Source organism: Pongo pygmaeus, chromosome 2, assembly GCF_028885625.2.
Source record: "Pongo pygmaeus isolate AG05252 chromosome 2, NHGRI_mPonPyg2-v2.0_pri, whole genome shotgun sequence".
Classification (NCBI taxonomy): domain Eukaryota; kingdom Metazoa; phylum Chordata; class Mammalia; order Primates; family Hominidae; genus Pongo; species Pongo pygmaeus.
This window is the reverse complement of record NC_085930.1, coordinates 9339659-9359939: the sequence shown is the minus strand read 5'-3', so window position 1 is coordinate 9359939 and position 20281 is coordinate 9339659. Positions and strand designations below refer to the sequence as shown.

The 20281-nt window shown below is 35.0% G+C and overlaps 1 protein-coding gene across 1 annotated transcript in view; it reads left to right on the top strand.

Annotated features, from left to right (window-relative positions):
* The window catches only part of CADM2 (cell adhesion molecule 2), a 579278-nt gene that overhangs the window by 548185 nt on the left and 10812 nt on the right, over nt 1-20281 (top strand). The gene's annotated exons all lie outside the window — the stretch shown is intronic.

Below are 20281 nucleotides of genomic sequence, written 5' to 3'. Positions count from 1 at the left end.
CCCCATCATCTCAGCCCAAAATCTCCTTAAGCTGATAGGCAACTTCAGCAAAGTCTCAGGATACAAAATCAATGTACAAAAATCACAAACATTCTTATACGCCAATAAGAGAAAAACAGAGAGCCAAATCATGAGTGAACTCCCATTCACAATTGCTTCAAAGAGAATAAAATACCTACGAATCCAACTTACAAGGGACGTGAAGGAACTCTTCAAGGAGAACTACAAACCACTGCTCAAAAAAGAGGATACAAACAAATGGAAAAACATTCCATGCTCATGGGTAGGAAGAATCAATATCGTGAAAATGGCCATACTGCCCAAGGTAATTTGTAGATTCAGTGCCATCGCCATCAAGCTACCAATGACTTTCTTCACAGAATTGGAAAATACTACTTGGAAATTCGTGTGGAACCAAAAAAGAGCCCACCTTGCCAAGTCAATCCTAAGCCAAAAGAACAAAGCTGCAGGCATCACGCTACCTGACTTCAAACTATACTGCAAGGCTACAGTAACCAAAACAGCATGGTACTGGTACCAAAACAGAGATATAGATCAATGGAACAGAACAGAGCCCTCAGAAATAATGCTGCATGTCTACAACTGTCTGATCTTTGACAAACCTGAGAAAAACAAGCAATGGGGAAGGGATTCCCTATTTAATAAATGGTGCTGGGAAAACTGGCTAGCCATATGTAGAAAGCTGAAATTTGATCCCTTCTTTACACCTTATACAAAAATTAATTCAAGATGGATTAAAGACTTAAATGTTAGACCTAAAACCATAAAAACCCTAGAAGAAAACCTAGGCAATACCATTCAGGACATAGGCATGGGCAAGGACTTCATGTCTAAAACACCAAAAGCAATGGCAACAAAAGCCAAAATTGACAAATGGGATCTAATTAAACTAAAGAGCTTCTGCACAGCAAAAGAAACTACCATCGGAGTGAACAGGCAACCCACAGAATGGGAGAAAATTTTTGCAATCTACTCATCTGACAAAGGGCTAATATCCAGAATCTACAATGAACTCCAACAAATTTACAAGAAAAAACAAACAACCCCATCAACAAGTGGGCAAAGGATATGAACAGACACTTCTCAAAAGAAGACATTTATGCAGCCAAAAGACACATGAAAATATGCTCATCGTCACTGGCTATCAGAGATGCAAATGCAAACCACAACGAGATACCATCTCACACCAGTTAGAATGGCGATCATTAAAAAGTCAGGAAACAACAGGTGCTAGAGAAGATGTGGAGAAATAGGAACACTTTTACACTGTTGCTGGGACTATAAACTAGTTCAAGCATTGTGGAAGTCAGTGTGACGATTCCTCAGGGATCTAGAACTAGAAATACCGTTTGACCCAGCCATCCCATTACTGGGTATATACCCAAAGGATTATAAATCATGCTGCTGTAAAGACACATGCACACGTATGTTTATTGTGGCACTATTCACAATAGCAAAGACTTGGAACCAACCCAAACGTCCAACAATGATAGACTGGATTAAGAAAATATGGCACAGATACACCATGGAATACTATGCAGCCATAAAAAATGATGAGTTCATGTCCTTTGTAGGGACATGATGAAGCTCGAAACCATCATTCTCAGCAAACTATGTCAAGGACAAAAAACCAAACACTGTATGTTCTCACTCATAGGTGGGAATTGAACAATGAGAACACATGGACACAGGAAGGGGAACATCACACACCGGGGCCTGTTGTGGGGTGGGGGGAGGGGGAGAGATAGCATTAGAAGATATACCTAATGTTAAATGACGATTTCATGGGTGCAGCACACCAACATGGCACATATATACATGTGTAACTAACCTGCACCTTCTGCCCATGTACCCTAAAACTTAAAGTATAATAATAATAAAAAATAGGATAGTATAAGCAAATATATAGGTACAGCAAATGTACCTGTTACCATAGGAACTGTCATTGAGCTTCTGTGCTTTTCTTGGTGATTTAAATTGAATGGCTGATTTGTTCTATCAGTCTTCCTGGAACTTGAAGGTAATCAGATGGGCCTATAATCTCTAGGATCATCCCTTTTCTTCCTCTTTTATAAAGGCAGGCATTACATTGGTTCTGTTCCACTTCCCAGGGACTCAGTTACTGAAAAGAGTTGATAAATGCACTCAGAATCTAATTCTCAACTACCCTGAAATATGTTACCATGTGCTGTGAAATTGAACCACATAAGCAGATGTTCCTTTAAACTGCCCTTCTCCCATTGTTTCAGAACTTGTTTTTAGCTGTTTCCACCCATCTATCAGAAAATAAACATTTTCTTAGACTTTCTTTTTTGATATGTCTAAGTGAAATTCTTTTCTCCATGTTGTTTTTTAGCTCAAGACTTTTATTTTGCATTTTCTCCCCAATAATAATAATAATAACAATAACAACACTAATACAAACACCGTTCTTCTAATGTGCTGGTCACTGTGTTAAGCCCTTTATATAGGCCAGTCTATTAAATCTTCACAGTAACCCTGTACGATAAATACCATTATCATTCTCATTTTACACTTAAGAAGTCTCAGGGACAGCAGACTCTTTTTTGTCCTCTGTCACAGCTTGAAAGTGACAATGTCAGATTCTAACAGAAAATCTTAGCCTAGCCTCATTTTTAACAATTATGACATTCTTTCCAGCCTCATTTTCTTCCACAAAGTCCAGTTTGATGCAAAGAATGTAGCTCAGTTCAATACTGAACTGAGATTGAACAAAATTTAGCTGAATTCAGAGAAGTTCAATAAAAATTTAAGGACTATTAAAGTTAGTAAGAAGCCAGTTTGATACCATAACGTGCTGTATTTTATATACCTAGTTAACCTAAATTATGTTTGTATTTTTTCATTTAGCTTCTTACATGCTTCCAGTTTGAATATTTTGTTTACATGTGCCGTTTATAAACATTTTTCTAAAATTTAGTAGTATTTTAATTGTAATCATTCATTTTAAAAACACATAGTATCTATATATGCCATTTTACACACATTAAGTGATTTGGATCTTAAAAGTTGATAATCTACCATATTATCCTTCTCATTCTCCATAGACTCTGCCCCTTTTAAGCATATTTGCCTAGATGATTGCTTCTGGACAGTCAGAGTTTGGCCCCCAAGAGACATGTGGCAATGTCTGGGGACAATTTTTATTGTAATCACTTGAGGGCTGGAGTACTGGTATCTAGTGTGTAGAGACCAAGGATGTTGTTAAACATCCTACAAGGAACAGGGCAGCACCGCACAGTAAAAAATCACCAAGCTCAAGAAATGTCAGTAGGGCCAAGACTGAGAAATCCTGAGTCCTAAACTATCCCTGGGGACATTATCACCATGGACAATAGGACTGGGCTGTGCATTCTTCCTTTTAGGCGAATGTCATTGGTTTTATTGGCTTTATTTTTCCTCCATCTTAAACATCCCCAACCCCTCCTCATCGTGCTTATTAGTGTTTTAATTAGAAGTGAGTGTTAGCTTTTTCTTTTAAAACATAAATATGTTGATGATGACAGTAACTGACACAACATCTGTTAAATTTTTGACAAAAAAATTTGCTTAGTTCTCAGTGTTCTTGGAATGCTATTGATGTTTGCTGAAGTAAATTTCCAGACTCCATTCATTTATCAAAATTTGGGTATTCTATAATACAAGCAAACATTTATCTAGTATTGTAATTTGCAATCCCTTTAGATGTAAACTTCCATCATCAAGAGCAAGTTCTAGGCTGCTATGAAATTAAGTTCGCTTCTTCAAATAGTTTGAGCACAATTGTCGTTTAGTAAAATAAACATAGCTCTATTATTTCTTAATGTCTTTCTTAACAAGTATAAGATTAGACTACTTCTCACAAACTCCCATTGGGCAGCACTTAAGAAGTGAGTAATATTTCTGTCTGTTTAACTCAAGCAATCCCAAATGGAAGTAATTTACGGGAAGGCATTGGGGACAGTTACAATAGACATATTGCAATATGCCACTGGAAATCAACATCTCCCCACATGTTTGATCAAGAGCCAGATGGAAGCTTTTATCATATTTATTTAATCTGAAATACACATGGTAATTACAGTGGACCTTTGATTCAAGGCCTTATTAACGTCTCCAGAGAAGTCAGGAAATGAGTTTGTCAGTTGCAAACTGATTTAGTCGTGACCCTCTGGCTAGAATTTACATCTATCACTGCCTAGATTAGAGTAGAGCTACAAGTCACTTTGTGCCTCAAGATAGTGAAGTAAAGTAAAAGCTTAGTTAACGTGCGTAAGAGGAGTAAGAAGCTCCTGCTCTGTCCAAAATATTGTTTGTACTATTTTTCATTCATGCTACTCCGGAATGGCTTCCTCCTATGAGTGGTGTGTGAGTAAAGTAGAATATAAATTTTATGGCCAATATCTCACAAAGTAAAATTAACCAAAACACCAACAAAGGCACATTGAAGTGAAATACTCTCACATTTCTAGTGCCAAACCTGGGGTCTTAGACAACTTCTACATTTAAACTTAGCAGATGTTAATATACATGGGGTTTTCTTTGGATTAGTGATAGGAAGAGGAAGATACCACAAAGATCACCTTTCAAAATGTTACATTTAGGAAAATGTGAGTTAGCAAAACTTTAATGTTGAATGTTTACATTCTAACTTTTCAACTATGATGTTTTTGCTTACTACAAAAACATGTATCAAAGATGACCAGTATTAATATGTGTAAAAAACATTAAAATAATATACCTGTTAAGGTAGATGGAGCTTATTTATCTTTGGAGGATGGGTGTAATGGAAGACATCAACTAAATGTTACTTTTTTAACATTCAAAAATGTGCATTATGATTATGTTATTTTATTTTCAAAGTTAGAAAAACGAATATATATGTATTTGTTTAAAGATTTGTACGTGTATATACATGTGTATATGTATATGTACAGCCTTTTGAAAGTGCTCACAGAAAATATAGCATTTTCTTATAGATTTTTGATGTTTTATAGGAGAAAAATATGAATTAAGTTTATTACCAAAGAATAACAATAGATTGCTATTAATATATAATGTATAACTAATGAGAAATATTCAGGTGAATCACATACATACTCTGAAATGACTTCCACAATTTTATTGCTTGATCAAAATGATATTAATGGCTATTACTGTTGTCCTAATAAACTTGCATAGAATTTTATTTCATTAAATTAAATTAAAAGGCTATTAAATTAAATCCTATTAAAATTTAAATGCTAATTAAAAACCATAAAATAATTCTGTCAATAATTTATTTATTACACTAAGCCAATATGATATATACTACAGCTATCCTGTGGTTATCTCCCCTATTTCCATTAACAATGTTCTTAAGCTTGGTTACTTCTCTGTTTCCATTGACATAACTACTGTTATCTCAAATAAGTTTACATTGTACAAACAAGGAAAGCACATATTGAACATCTATTCTGCTGGATGCCCTACTAAGAATATTGTACATAAGATCCCATCTCATTTTCACAATAAATTTTATAAGATAGGTGATCAACAAAGGCAACATTTTACAGAAAATAAAACAAGGCCTCTAACTATAAAAGACAATTAAAACTAGGATTCATAATCAGTGTCCCATTTTTATGGCAAGTCTTTTCCAAAAAAAGGTAAATTTAAAAATTTTTCTTTAGTAAAGAATTGTTGTACCCTTGTTTTTTCCTGTTTTGTATTTATAACAAAAACCTTTCACATAATGTAGTAATTAAAATGTCTTCCATATGCAAAGTTAAAAACAGTTATGATTCAGTGAACAAAATAGAGAGCCAGATATTAACACTTCTGATTCTAACTGAGCTGTTGCTTTAGAATGTGACTTTGTTAGTCCATTCTCACATTGCTATACAGAAAGACCTAAGACTGGGTAATTTATTTTATTTTATTTTTTTTTAAGACAGAGTGTCCCTCTGGCGCCCAGGCTGGAGTGCAGTGGCGCGATCTGGGCTCACTGCAAGCTCCGCCTCCCGGGTTCCCGCCATTCTCCTGCCTCAGCCTCCCGAGTAGCTGGGACTACAGGCTCCCGCCACCAGGCCTGGCTAATATTTTGGATTTTTAGTAGAGACGGGGTTTCACCGTGTTAGCCAGGATGGTCTCGATCTCCTGACCTCCTCGGCCTCCCAAAGTGCTGGGATTACAGGCGTGAGCCACCGTGTCCGGCCAAGACTGGGTAATTTATAATGAAAAGGGGTTTATTTGGCTCACCGTTCCGTGGGCTGTACAAGAAATGTGATGCTGGCATCTGCTCAGCTTCTGGGATGGGGGACAGGCATCAGAAAACTTAAATCATAGCAGAAGGCAAAGGGGGAAGGAGGAAGGTGAGGGTCGGTGCTACACACTTTTAAACAACCAGATCTCATGAGAACTCACTCACTATTATGAGAACAGCATCAAAGGGATGGTGCTAAACCATTCATGAGAAGCTGCTCCCATAATCTAATCGCCTCCCATCATGCCCCATTTTTAATTCTTGGGGTTACAATCCAACATGAAATTTGGTGGGGACACAGATCCATACCACATCATTCTGTGCCTGACCCTACAAATATGTCCCTCTCACATTGCAAAATACAATCATGCTTTTCCAGAAGTCCCCCAAACTTGTAACTTATTCCACCATTAACTCCAAAGTTCAAAGTCTCATCTGGGACTAGGCAAGTCTCTTCTGCCTATGAGCCTGTAAAATCAAAAACACGTTTGTTACTCTCAAGATACAACAGGGGTACAGGTGTTGGGTAAATACTCCCATTCCAAAAGGGAGAAATCAGCCAAAAGAAAGGGGCTACAGGCCCCAGGCAATTTGGAAACCGAGCAGGGCAGTCATTAAATCTTAAAGCTTCAAAATAATCTCCTTTGACTCCATGTCTCACATCCAGGGCACACTGGTTTGAGAGGTGGGCTACTAAGGCCTTGAGCAGCTCCATTCCTGTGACTTTGCAGAGTTCAGTCCCTATGGCTGCTCCTATGGGCTGGTGTTGAGTGCCTGAAGCTTTTCCAGGCACACAGTACAAGCTGTCAGTGGATCTACCATTCTGGGGTCTGGATTACAGTGACTCTACTCCCAGAGCTCCACTAGGCAGTGCCCCAGTGGGGACTCTGTGTGGGGGCTCCAGCCTCTCATTTCCCACTTTGCACTGCCCTAGTAGGGATTCTTCATTATGGGTTGGCCACTGAAGCAGGCTTCTGCCTAGACATCCAGGCTTTTCCATACATCCTCTGGAATCTAGGTGAAAACTCCCAAGCCTCAAATCTTGCCCTCTGTGCACCCACAGGCTTAACACATGGAAACCACCAAGGCTTAAGGCTTGCACCCTCTGAATCAGTGACCCAAGCCATAGCTGGTCCCATTTGAGTCACAATTAGAGGTGGAGTGGCTGAGATGCAAGGAGCAGTGTTCCAAGGCTGCACAGAGTAGTTGGGCCCTGGGCCTGGCCCAGAAACCTAGGAGGACAGAACGAAACCACCTGTCATGGAGGGCCTGCTGCAAAGGTCTCTGAAATGCCTTCAAGGCCTTTTCCCTATTGTCTTGGGTTTTCCACATTATCTTGGCTTTTTACTTATGCAAATTTCTGCAGCCTGCTTTAATTCCTCACCTAAAAATGGGCTTTTCTTTTCTACCATATGGCCAGGTTGCAAATATTCCAAGCTTATATAGTCTGCTTTCTTTTTAAATATGAATTGCAGTTATTCATCCTTTCTTGGCTTACACATATGAGATAGTATGTTAGAAGCAGCCAGATCAAATCTTGAATGCTTTGCTACTTAGACATTTATTCTGCCAGATACCTTACATCAACACTCTCAAGTTCAAAGTTCCATGGATCCCTAGGGCAGGGACTCAATGCAGCCAGTTTCTTTGCTAACACGTAACTAACGTGACCTTTGCTCCAGTTCCCAGTAAGTTCTTTATCTGTATCTGAGACTTCCTCAGCCTGGAGTTCATTGTCCATATCACTATCAGCATTTTGGTCACAATCATTCAACAAGTCTATAGGAAGTTCCAAATTTCCACTCATCTTCTTGTCTTCTTCTGAGCCCTCCAAACTTTTCCAACCTCGCCTATTACCAAGTTCCAAAGTTGCTTCCACATTTTTAGGTATTCTATAGAAATGTCTTACTCCTTGGTACCAATTTTCTGTATTCGTCTGTTCTAGCATTGCTATAAATACCTGAGACTGGGTAATTTATAAAGAAAATTGGCTCACAGTTCCACAGGCTGTACAGGAAGCATGATCCTGGCATCTGCGGGCTTCTGCAGGGGAGGAAGCCCAGGTAACTTACAATTATGGTGGAAGGTGAAGGGGGAGACAGAACTTCACATGGCAGGAGCAGGAGGAAGAGAGAGCCCAGGGACGTGCTACACACTTTGAAACAATCAGATCTCAGGAGAACTCACTCACTCACTATCATTAAAACAGCACCAAGGAGATAGTGCTAAACCATTCATGAGAAACCACTCCCACAATCCAGTCACCTCCTGTCATGCCCTGCCTCCAACACTGGGAATTACAATTTGACATGATATTTGGTGGGGACACAGATCTAAATTATATCAGTAACTTTCAAAAAAAAACTTTGTTATTTGTTATTTTCTTGTGTTACTTCGTAAGACAGTTCGAACCCTTGGTGAATGACAAATTCTAGAAAAAAGGAAAAAATGGATTTATTTGAAGGTAGGAGAAAAAAAAGAAGAGAATTAAATAAACACAATTTGTTATAGAAACATAAACAATTACACTAATTTAGAAGAATGATTATAACTGCATGAAGTTTTCAACTGTAATGAAAATATGATTTATTTTAGGTTATATATTTAATGATATCTATGAAAGACACAGTCTGTACCTGTAAATTGTATTTGTATTCCTTAAGTAGAGGAAGGCTATAGGGTTCTATCATTAAAATTCTGGGACATTCTTAGGTATTAGGTACGACTTTGAAAAGTTTTAAAATTTTACTTTTATTATTATAACATATAGTGTGGAATATAAAATACAGATATTTTAAGGTTGCCATTTAAATTTTTCTTCAGCACAGTTGAAATGACTGTAGTGAATGCATCTTAGAGCTTTCAGTTAAGTCTTTTCATTGGTATGCTTGGCCTGTAAGGTTCTGTGCAATAATTGTTAAAATGAATAATTATATTTTATGCGTAACAAGAATTTAAGTCCAGTGCCTTGTAACAATGATGTAGGACAAAATTTTACATATAATTATACTTCATATTAACTTGCAAGGGCAGAATTATTTTATAGTCATATTTGCCACTGATTAATATTTAAGTAAATTTCTTCTGAAGATTTTGTTATAGGCTTAGTTAGCTGCATTTTGCATACTGATTTCTCACATGTAAAAAATCACAATCTATTAATTCATAGAGTATGCAAATTTTCTGTATGCTTAATTAAAAAGCACTGTTGTAATTTAAGCATAGTATGTTTCTTACAAACTTTCTTTTTCTTTCTTTTTGGAAAACTAAAGTGTATTTTATACTCACAAACACGCACACAACTATTTCTGTCATTATATCAGTGTCTAGATCCATGACTATCTGATCACTACATTCTTAATGATAATAAGGTCATAGCAGCTCTTGATAGATATTAAATAAATAGCTTATATAAATAGCCAAATCTCCAAGGGTTAATTACACTGAAGTTTTATACCAGTATTTTCTTCTGAATTCATGTTATAAGAAACCAATAAGTTTGATAAAAACTTCTTCCAAAATTCTTCCTATAGTGGAGTAAATTAATGTACTTAACAGATCCAAAATTAAGTGACATTCTCAGTTGGTTTCTGTAATACAATATTTGAAATATCCTAGTGCATTTTTTATTATGTCCTATCAATTACATTAAGAGACTGGATTTTCCTTGTAAGTCAAACATTTGAACTCTAAACTTATTTTCTACATTACCTTTTGGGTCTAAATGCATTTTTTGCGTGTATACTTGCCAAAAACTTATCTGCCATTTATACTCTCGGTCATTTTGGAAAATAGATTCTGGATTGGGAGATGCAGAAGAAACCTAGTGATGTTTGGTCTTTGACTCTTTTCTTCCAATGTCCTCGTGGAATAGTTTCAAGAGAGAACACAGCACAGAGAACAAAGAATCTCAGGAAAGGAATCTTCTCTGCAATTTGGGAAAGTTGTTCACAAGAACATGTGTTCGGGCATCCATAAGCCAAACAATTACTTTTTAACACACAGTAATCATGGTCTATCCTCTCGATAGCAACTTTCCCTTATGAAAACTCTCTTATGCTGGTCTAATTCAGCTTGAGTCAGGTTCAGTTTTGCAGTTAGGAGCTTGGACAATAACATAATGATAAATATTTACTAAAAAATCTAAATTTGGTTTGAAAATAGTAACTATGTTGCAAGACTGATTTGTGGTTCAAATGAGTTTATACTTATTTAATAAATTTAATAAAGTAATAAGAATAATGTTTTTAATAAATATTAACTATTATATTTTATGGGACAAGTATTGCACTAAAACTTTTGTATATATTATTTGTTCTGATATGCACAAGAATTTTATGTGTCACCTACTATTATTATCCTGTTTAATAGATGTGAAAACTAAGGTAGAGGGAGGTTAAGTAAGTAACATATTGGTCATATAGCTAGTGTATAAAGGACCAGTAACAGTAAGATGGGAGTGATTGAGTTACTTTCTATTTGAACATAACTTAGTAGATGAAAAAGTAATTGGAAAACATCTATTTAAGGTTAATATTTTAATGTGTAAAAAAAGCATAAGCCTTTTCCACTGGTATATGATGATCCTTTTTAATGATATATGGAAAAGACATATATTCATTATTATAACTGAGGAACTGGTTCAATTATCATTTATAGTGGTTGTTAAAACTCATGAGCATAGTTAATATAACTTATAATTATCACCAGAATAATCAATTCAAAAAATATATAACAGAATTGATTTGACTATAGTGACTAGTGTTATTATATACATTTTAGAACTGACTTATTTAAAAATATATTTTAGTAGAAATAGTATTGTGTGTCTAGTGTATTGCCTCATAAAAATTAATATGTTTCTAATAGGTGATGTTTCTTCCCCATTTAAGCGTTTATTTTTCCATCAGATGTATTTCTGCACATGGATAAACATCACAATCAATTGGTACAGCTTGAAATTTTAGAATAATGTGGAGTCTATAAATGATCTCATTGGCAAATATTTATTCTTTATTATACTAAGTATTTAAAAAATTAATCTATACTATTTTTGTTGTTTCCTCTGAAAGCATGCTTAATTTAATTATAATCAAGTCATGTGTCCTTTTTTTTTTTAGTTCAGCTTAAGAAGAAATGTGTTTACACTTATATTTTACTCTTAGGCAAAAATAATTGCATATAATATATTTAACCTCCATTCTGCTTAAACATACCTTAATTTACCTTTTTAGATTTTCACAGAATACATCGCCAAAATAGATATATGGCAATGTCATATTGAAGTCATTTATTTTTTTTCTTAATGATTGTTCCTATTTATTTATTTTATGTGTGTAGACAAAGAACAGTGATGTGTGAAGAGTTTGGTATTGTTGACATTGAAGACAGAACAGCTCCAAGAGAGAAAGATATGAAGCAACAGAATAAAAAACAGCAATTTATACAGATCACATAAAATAAACTAGGCACTGTGAAATGAATTTTAGTATATATTTTTTTCTGATAAAAGCAACCCCAAACTAGAAAATGCAGGCTTGTTGTACGATGTCTAACCTTATGAAGTTCATTGTTTTATTTGCATATTTATTGAACACCTTTTAGATATGACATATGCACATGTTCTGTCTTAGTCCATTTGGTCTGCTATAACAAAATACCACCAATTGGGTAGTTTATAAACAATAGAAATTTATTTCTCACAGTTCTGGATGCTGAGAATTATGGTATCAACATGCAGGCAGATTCAGTGTCTGGTGAGGGCCTGCTTTTTGGTTCATAGTGTATTCTCTGTGTACTCACACGGTGAAAGGGGCAAAGCAATGCAACTCTCTGGGCACCCCCTCTTTTTTTTTTTTTTTTTTTTTTAGAGGGATTCTTGCTCTGTTGCCCAGGCTGGAATGCAGTAGCGTGATCTCAGCTCACTGCAAACTCTGCCTCCTGGGTTCCAGAGATACTCCTGCCTCAGCCTCCTGAGTAGCTGGGATTACAAGGGCATGCCACCATGCCTGGCTAATTTTTTTTTTATTTTAGGGCACTAATTCCATTAATGAGGGAAGAACTCTCACGACCTAATCACCTTCCAAAGGTTCCACCTCCTAATATCATCACATTGGTGATTAAGAGTTCAACACATGAATTTTGGAGGGACACAAACATTCAGACCTTAGCAGATTCATTATAAACTGATTTTTTAACAATGACTGTTTTGAGAAAAGCAGAGCAGGTACATATTCTCAGTTATAGACAGAGAAACTGAAACTCTACACTGGTCACATGGAAACTAGAGTGAAATACTATTTGAGATCTATGAGCTTAAAAAAGAGACTACTATTTTATGAAGGAAAATTAGACTCTACTTTATGTGCCCAGTGGATAACTTAGCTGACTTTTCTCAGCAGCAAATGGCCCCATGGTAATCCATAGCAATCCAAAAACTTATTTTATTTTCCATTTGATCACCTAGATAGCCTTAAAAAACATCCTTTTCTTTCACCTCCCTCCTGTTATCACACAGGTAATGTCCTCATGGAAAGTTTTCTCACTTTATGAATGTCAGTGAGAAAGGAGGTGAAGCATTTTGTGAAGGACCCTTAGTTCTAATAGCTGCACTGCTCTGCTGGTTGAGAGTCCTCTCTGGAGTTGTTCAAATTCTTCAGAGCTCAAAAATTTTCTCACTTGAAATAGTCAAGGAAATACTAGCCTGCATTCACCAGCAAAAAAGATCACTGAAAGGAAGAGAACTATGCTAGAACCTACTTTTTCCAAAAATAGAAATACCATGTTCAGATACATTTTCCATTTAATTTTTGTTCTCAAGAACAAACAGGGTATCTTTTTCAATGACATATTTTATTTGTGCCCAGCACATTATTGATCATGTATAAATATAGATTAATAAAATTGTGAAATAACTAGGATGTCTGTAAATAATGAAGAAAGGATGAGCAGATCAGATCACGAAAGGGGACAATCTTCCCAGGAGGGAAGCTGCAGTCCAGTGCATGAAATTAGTGCACGGAGTGGCAACACTTTCCTTCTGCACTCCTGATAATCACATTGCACTTACTGAAACATTTTGTAAACTGATTGTATCTCTAAGCTAAACAGCCTTGGAACACTAAAAACAAACCAAACTAAAACAAAGAAAATGGTGATTTTATAATTAGTATGGCCCAAAACGTTGTGAAGAGGAAACTTATGTACTCTTACAGATATAAACATGTGGGGCCATTTGTTTTTTATTAGCTTCATGGGAAAACAAATTTATGTTACACTAAATACATTCTGAGGGGAAAGATTAAGTTTTGTGTTTGCTTGGGTTTGCTTTAACCCATCATTGAAAATCTGTTGTATGATATAGCCTTAATTTAAAACTCATAAAGTTTCTACACGTATTATGTATAGTTAAAACTATGTGTAAATCACTGCACAAATATGGAGAATTATATATTTTCATGTTTTCTATCTCTTAGATAGTATACTTAAGCGTTTTTGTCAGAAACAGTAATTGTACATAAAATTAGGACACAATAGATGGCCCTTGAGTAAGTGCAGTGATGCATTTCTCTCCAGGGACTTTGCTAAGAACAGTTTATTTTTTCCCATAAATTATGTATAACTGTTTCTAATGTTGTACCATAGTGCCCCTCTTTCTGAAGAATTATTCTTTTTAAATAGGGGAAAGTGGGCCCTTAAGTACATGGAAAAAATTCTAATTTAATGTTAGAATCAAATTATAAAAAGCAGTAATTAAGTACATATCTGGATGAGTCATTTATACTTGATAGTAACAGTTTTATTATAATTTAGTATTATGAAGGGGCAGTGATCCATTGCTCAGCACAGCAAATTGGCATATAAAAAACAATCTGTGTTTGGAATTTAGCATAAGAATTTAATATTATTCATTCACTCAATTTGCTTAGCTTTAAGAACTGTGTAAAAGTGCTGTTACAGCTATATTACAAGTGTAAGAAACAACCTTTATCTTCAAGAAAACTTATATCTTTGGGGGAAGATAAAACTTAAACAAGTGAATTAATCTGGAGGGGTAAACTCCTGGATTAAATAATTCAAGGGTAATTGACACAGAGAGACTGATCACTGTTGTTTGGAATTTGCATGCCCAGAGGGAAAGAAGTATGTCTTATAGGAGGAAGAAGCATAAATAACAGGAGATTATTTAGCACGGATGGGCATTGGATTCTCCATCGTAATAGAAAAAAAAAAAAGAATACAGACTATGCGGAAAAATAAAATGCTATAAATGACCTCAATCAGCTCTTGTTCCCAAAATAGGAGTCATCTTAGCCATATTAAAAACTGACTTCCATAGTTAATTTTAAAGCTTTTCCAAGATATTTCAAAACTAGTTTAAGCAAGCTGTTTCGAGATAACTATGATTTTTCTGAGTACACACTTTACATACATTGATTAAAATTGCAATGTATTACATAGAGCCTGACACAGATTAAATACTCAACAAAATATTCTCTTATTTAATCCTCACCCATCAGACTGCCACCAGATACTTTTTCCATCTAATCTCATGTTATACAAATCTTTCTGTATTAATATTTTCCCTAATCTTTCAAATAGACACTTAGAATGGTTCACAGTTTTCACATGGAGTAAATTAAAAGTCCTGAATGATTCTTTTAAAAGGCTGAAAAAGGAAACCTATATTTTTCCACGTGGCAGCTTATACTTTACAACTCTTTTTTTTTTTTTCCCTCATAAAGCTAACATTTGGATAGTGCTTCCTTTGTGTCAGACATTCTTCTAAGCCATTTAAGAGTATTGATACATTTAGTCACTGACAATGCTGGGAAATAAGTATTCACATTCTAAAGATGAGAAGTCACACAGATAGCAGTAAATGGTTTAAGACTTGGTGTAAACAATTTGTAAATCTAGAGTTTATAAGCAGTGTCTTCCACTTGAAAAATTTTCGCTGAGTTTTCTGTTAATCAAAATTTGACTTTGAAAACATATTTGTTTTAATATATAATAACAATTGAATAATAATCACTTTCTTTGTATAAAAATGTCCTTGGAACTTAATTTTAAAATATTTTAAATAAAATGATTTAAATTTTAATTATTTCCTACCATTATATTTATAACTGAAAATCAAATATAATAACTTCATAAAGTATTGTTTATAAACAAATTTTACATGGTCGGATGCAGTGGCTCACACCTGTAATCCTAGCACTTTGGGAGGCCTAAGCAGGTGGATCACCTGAGGTCAGGAGTTCAAGACCAGCCTGGTCAACATGGTGAAACCCTGTCTCCACTAAAAATACCAAAATTAGCCTGGCATGGTGACGCACATCTATAATCTCAGCTATTTGGGAGGCTGAGGCAGGAGAATAGCTTGAACCCAGGAGGCGGAGGTTGCAGAGAGCTGAGATTGCACCCCTGCACTTCAACCTGGGTGACAGAGCAAGACTCCGTCTCAAAAAAAAAAAAAAAAAAAAAAAAAAATCCAACACTAGAATGAAAAGCTATTTGCATTCATATTTTCTACATACTGTTATCTTAAAAGGCCAGAAATTCTTCATATTTGAGTTTGTACCTTGTATTTTAAGAACAGAAAACACGATAGACCAGACCCTTGATAGAAACCCCAGCAATGATTTCAGAGATAGAATTACATAACTTAGGATTTCTCCATATTAAGATTTTAAATAAAACTATAAATTAGTGTTATTTTTCACTCTTGTAAATATTTAAAATTACTGACCTTAGGTATTATAATTTGACGTAATTTTCTCTTTGGAGTCTTTACTAAGCATCACATAACTCTAAATGAAAGTTGTTAAGTTCAGAAAGTTTTGTGTTTGCAATATCTTTTGTGTTTTTTGCATTGTCAGGTAAAAGAGATTACTAATGTATTATCACATCTACTGAAATTTACTGCGACATTAACAGGCTAATGCCAACAGATCATGGGCTAATGCTTGAGAATGAAAAATGATCTTTAACAATACATGATGTATTTATCTGAATAACAATGTAGACACAGCTCTCTGTTAAGAAATTTCAGAAGGCTTTACTTCATCTTTTTATTGCTATGAAATAGGAGGTAGATGTGAGAGGAAATATGAGAAATTTCCATTGAAATGTAGCCATTTAAATTATGTACTCTTCCTGCATCATTCAGGTAATACTTATCCTCAATCCCAAACATTTGTTTTAGTTGCTAAGAATAAAAACTTAAGGAGAGACTCTTAGTTCTAACAGTTATGGGGATTAAAAAAAAAGCATAGCCAAAAATATTACTTTTAAAAAAATACACTTGTAGACATATAAAGTAACTTTTTTCATATCCATATTATCTTTAAAACCCTAAAATCCTATGAAAATATGTTGATTTACTTTGTCAATGAAATGAAAGATGAAAGTTGAAGTATTTCCTTTACAGATTATAAGAATGAATAGGATCAAATAAATATGTTATAAATTAATTTCTTCAAAAGTTATGTTAATCTATCTCTGAATGTATCTGAAACAAACTGAAAACAATAATGAACATGATAAATTTAAATTGATCTACAACAAATTTTAACAGGTCAAATCGTTTTAATGTCAAAAAAAAAAAGGAAAGGGAAAATGGCCTACATATATAATCTGAGATTCTACTGCAAGAATGAAGATTACAGGCAAAAAAAATTAAATAAATCAACGAAACCATTCCCTAATAGTGACCTATATCCTAAGACACTACCTCCATTCCATTCACTAGGTACAGATGTCATATAATTCATATTTCTGTTGCAAAGATAGCTGTACCTGAATTGATCTACAGCATTAAGAATGAGCAGGAAATACCATCAGCATCAGAACAGAGAGTCTTTGTTCAAGTCATCCCAATACTAAGATTAAAAATGAGAAAAGAAAATTCAAGGATATGTAAAGATTATTTATTTATTTATTTTTGAGACAGGATCTCTGAGTCCCTTAAACCTCTTTTTCCTTATAAATTACCCAGTCCACAGGTATGGCTTTCTTAGCAGCATGAAAACAGACTAATACAGAAAGCATACAATTTAATTAAAAAATAATAACGGCCGGGTGCGGTGACTCACGCCTGTAATCCCAGCACTTTTGGAGGCTAAGGCAGGCGGATCATGAGGTCAGGAGTTCAAGACCAGACTCACCAATACGGTGAAACCCCATCTCTACTGGAAATACAGAAATTAGCCGGGCGTGGTGGTGCGCGTCTGTATTCCCAGCTGCTCGGGAGGCTGAGGCAGGAGAATCACTTGAACCCAGGAGGTGTAGGTTGCAGTGAGTCAAGATCGCACCACTGCGCTCCAGCCTGGGCTACAGAGCAAGGCTATGTCTCAATAATAATAATAATAATAATAATAACAGCTTTGAATATTTTTAATGTCTTAATATTTAAACATTTTCAATGATTAAAAATTTTGTTTAAGAACAGAAAATAACATTAATGCAAACATATGATCCAATACCAGAAAACTACACAACTTACTAAAAGACACTGAATGTTTGAATTATTAAAGACTCATGCTGATTCTGGATAATACACTATATAAAACAAAATGTATTTATAAATTTACAAATCCCAATAAATAATCTGTTATCTTTTGATTCTTCCAAAATTTTTCTGAACTTGATAGGGAGTGTCTTTTAGAAGTCCTTCGACTGATTTTTAAATCCATAATACTAGTGTAAGTTTGGGCATACAGATCACTCATATAGACTAGAATGTGCAGAAACATATAAAATATATAGACAATTATTTTATGGTAAGTTACATAAAATTATTAATTAAAGAAATTGTGTAGGGGACAGCTGGCTGTAATAACAGAAGTTATATTTTAACACTTTAGCCTCAAATCACAGACCACAATACATTTTAGAAGGATTAAGGTATAATAACAAAAGGGTTAGATGAGAATAAAGATTTACATGCATATAATCTTATTGCAAAAGTGTTTTAGTCCATGACCCACAAGCCACGTTTCATAACATAATAATTTAATGGATTTGATTACATAAAGTTGTAAGACTAATCTATCTGAAAATACCAAAAATGAAAAATAAAGAGAACTTGTTAAAAATTGTTAATCTTTAAAGAGAGCTGTTAAAGCAAAATTTAAATAGAAAAATGGACAAATTGCATAGACAGGCATTTCAAAAGTAATGAATTAAAATAGCTGAAAATATTTAGACATTATTATGTTAACTTGTAATTCCATTAATCTAAAACATTTAAATTTAGATGTTACTTTTCCACATCAGAATGGCAAAAATTTTTTAAATTATGTTTTGATGTTAATGCAATATGGAGAAAAGAATCCCTCAGGTACTGTTGATGGGGGGGGGGTTGAATTTGTACAATTTTTTGGCAATGTACATTGACAATATTTATCAAAAGGCTTTACAAAATATTTATACCATTGATCCAGAAATACCTTTTAGAATTTACCTTCAGCAAAAAAGACAGGTGCAGAGATGTATGAACAAAAATGATTTCTAAGTTCTCTAAAAGAGGGCCCGTTCTGCAAGATATTCAGCAAATAAAATGGATATGATTTATGACTGTCTGTATATGAAAACTTGAGCAAGAGGTGGGTTTTTGAACTGATTCCAAAGGATATCGCAAGTAATACGAATAGAGAATTCAGAAATATGACAGGTTTATTTTTTCCTCATTTTTGGAGATTCATGGGCAATGATAGAAATGTAGAGAAATACAAGAAATAGATATTAGAGAGCTAAAATTAACTAATAACTTTAATTTTAACGTTTAATGTTTTTAAAGTAAAGCTTCCCCCACCCCCTCACCCCGACCCGCAACAGGCATTTCAAAGCTGTATTGTTAGGCTGGGTGCAGTGGCTCACACCTGTAATCCCAGCACATTGGGAGGCCGAGGTGGGTGGATTTCTTCTTGAGGTCAGGAATTCGAGACTAGCCTGGCCAACATGATGAAACCCTGTCTCTACTAAAAAAATACAAAAATTAGCCGAGGCTAATTAGCTGTGGTAGCGGGCACCTGTAATCCCAGCTACTTGGAAGGCTGAGGCAGTAGAATCGCTTCTACCTGGGAGGTGGAGGTTGCAGTGAGCTGAGATCATGCCACTCACTGAACTCCAGCCTGGGCAAAACATAAAACAGAACGAAACAAAGCATGTATTGTTAATTTTTCTTTTTTCAGGCAGAGATTTAGTGACCAATAGCTTCACTTACTCCTTTGACTCTCTTATCTTCAACTTTCATCTCCTGAGATCACCCAGGAGGCTTACATGTGTGAGTTTTTTTTTATCGGCTGAGCCTTCATTTAGTTGTCTAGAATGCAAATCACTTTGTTTAATCAACTGTAACAGAGACTGGAAAATGCCTAGTTCTAACAACTGAAAGCAAAGAAAATGTTTGTTATCAGCTAGAAACCTCTGCCCCAATATACCCTTCTGATCGCCAAATATTTTTTCACCTCTTTTCCTTTACACAAACCACTACCACATCCCATCTAAAGAAACAACGTAAAGTTCCATCAAACCAACGTATCCAATTCAAAGCTCAAGATCCTCAGATATGCACAATTCTCTTCACCATATCTGGTGAAAAGAAGTGAAAAGAAGACAAGTTATTAATGCTCCTCTCCATAGCATACACAATACACATGATAGAGGAGAAGCACTTCATGATAATAAATACTCCCATTTGGAATTAAACCAAGAATGGTATACACAGGGTAATCAGGGATCTGTAGCAATTATAAAAACATGCCAGGCTGGCATTACAAGTCCCCTCTGTCTTGGCAAGGTTTGTTGTTCCCTGACGAACCTGGATTCTCCTCTATTCATTCTTTTTTGCTTTCCCAAATTCTACCTTCTGTTGAGTTCAACCTAGTTAGTCATAGTCCATGACTATATTTGAAGTAGGTGTCAGGGAGTATGTCCTCCATCAGGGATACATAGCTTTTATAGTCCACATTTTGCATTCAGCAAGTTTAGGTGTCTAGACGTTGTTTGAAG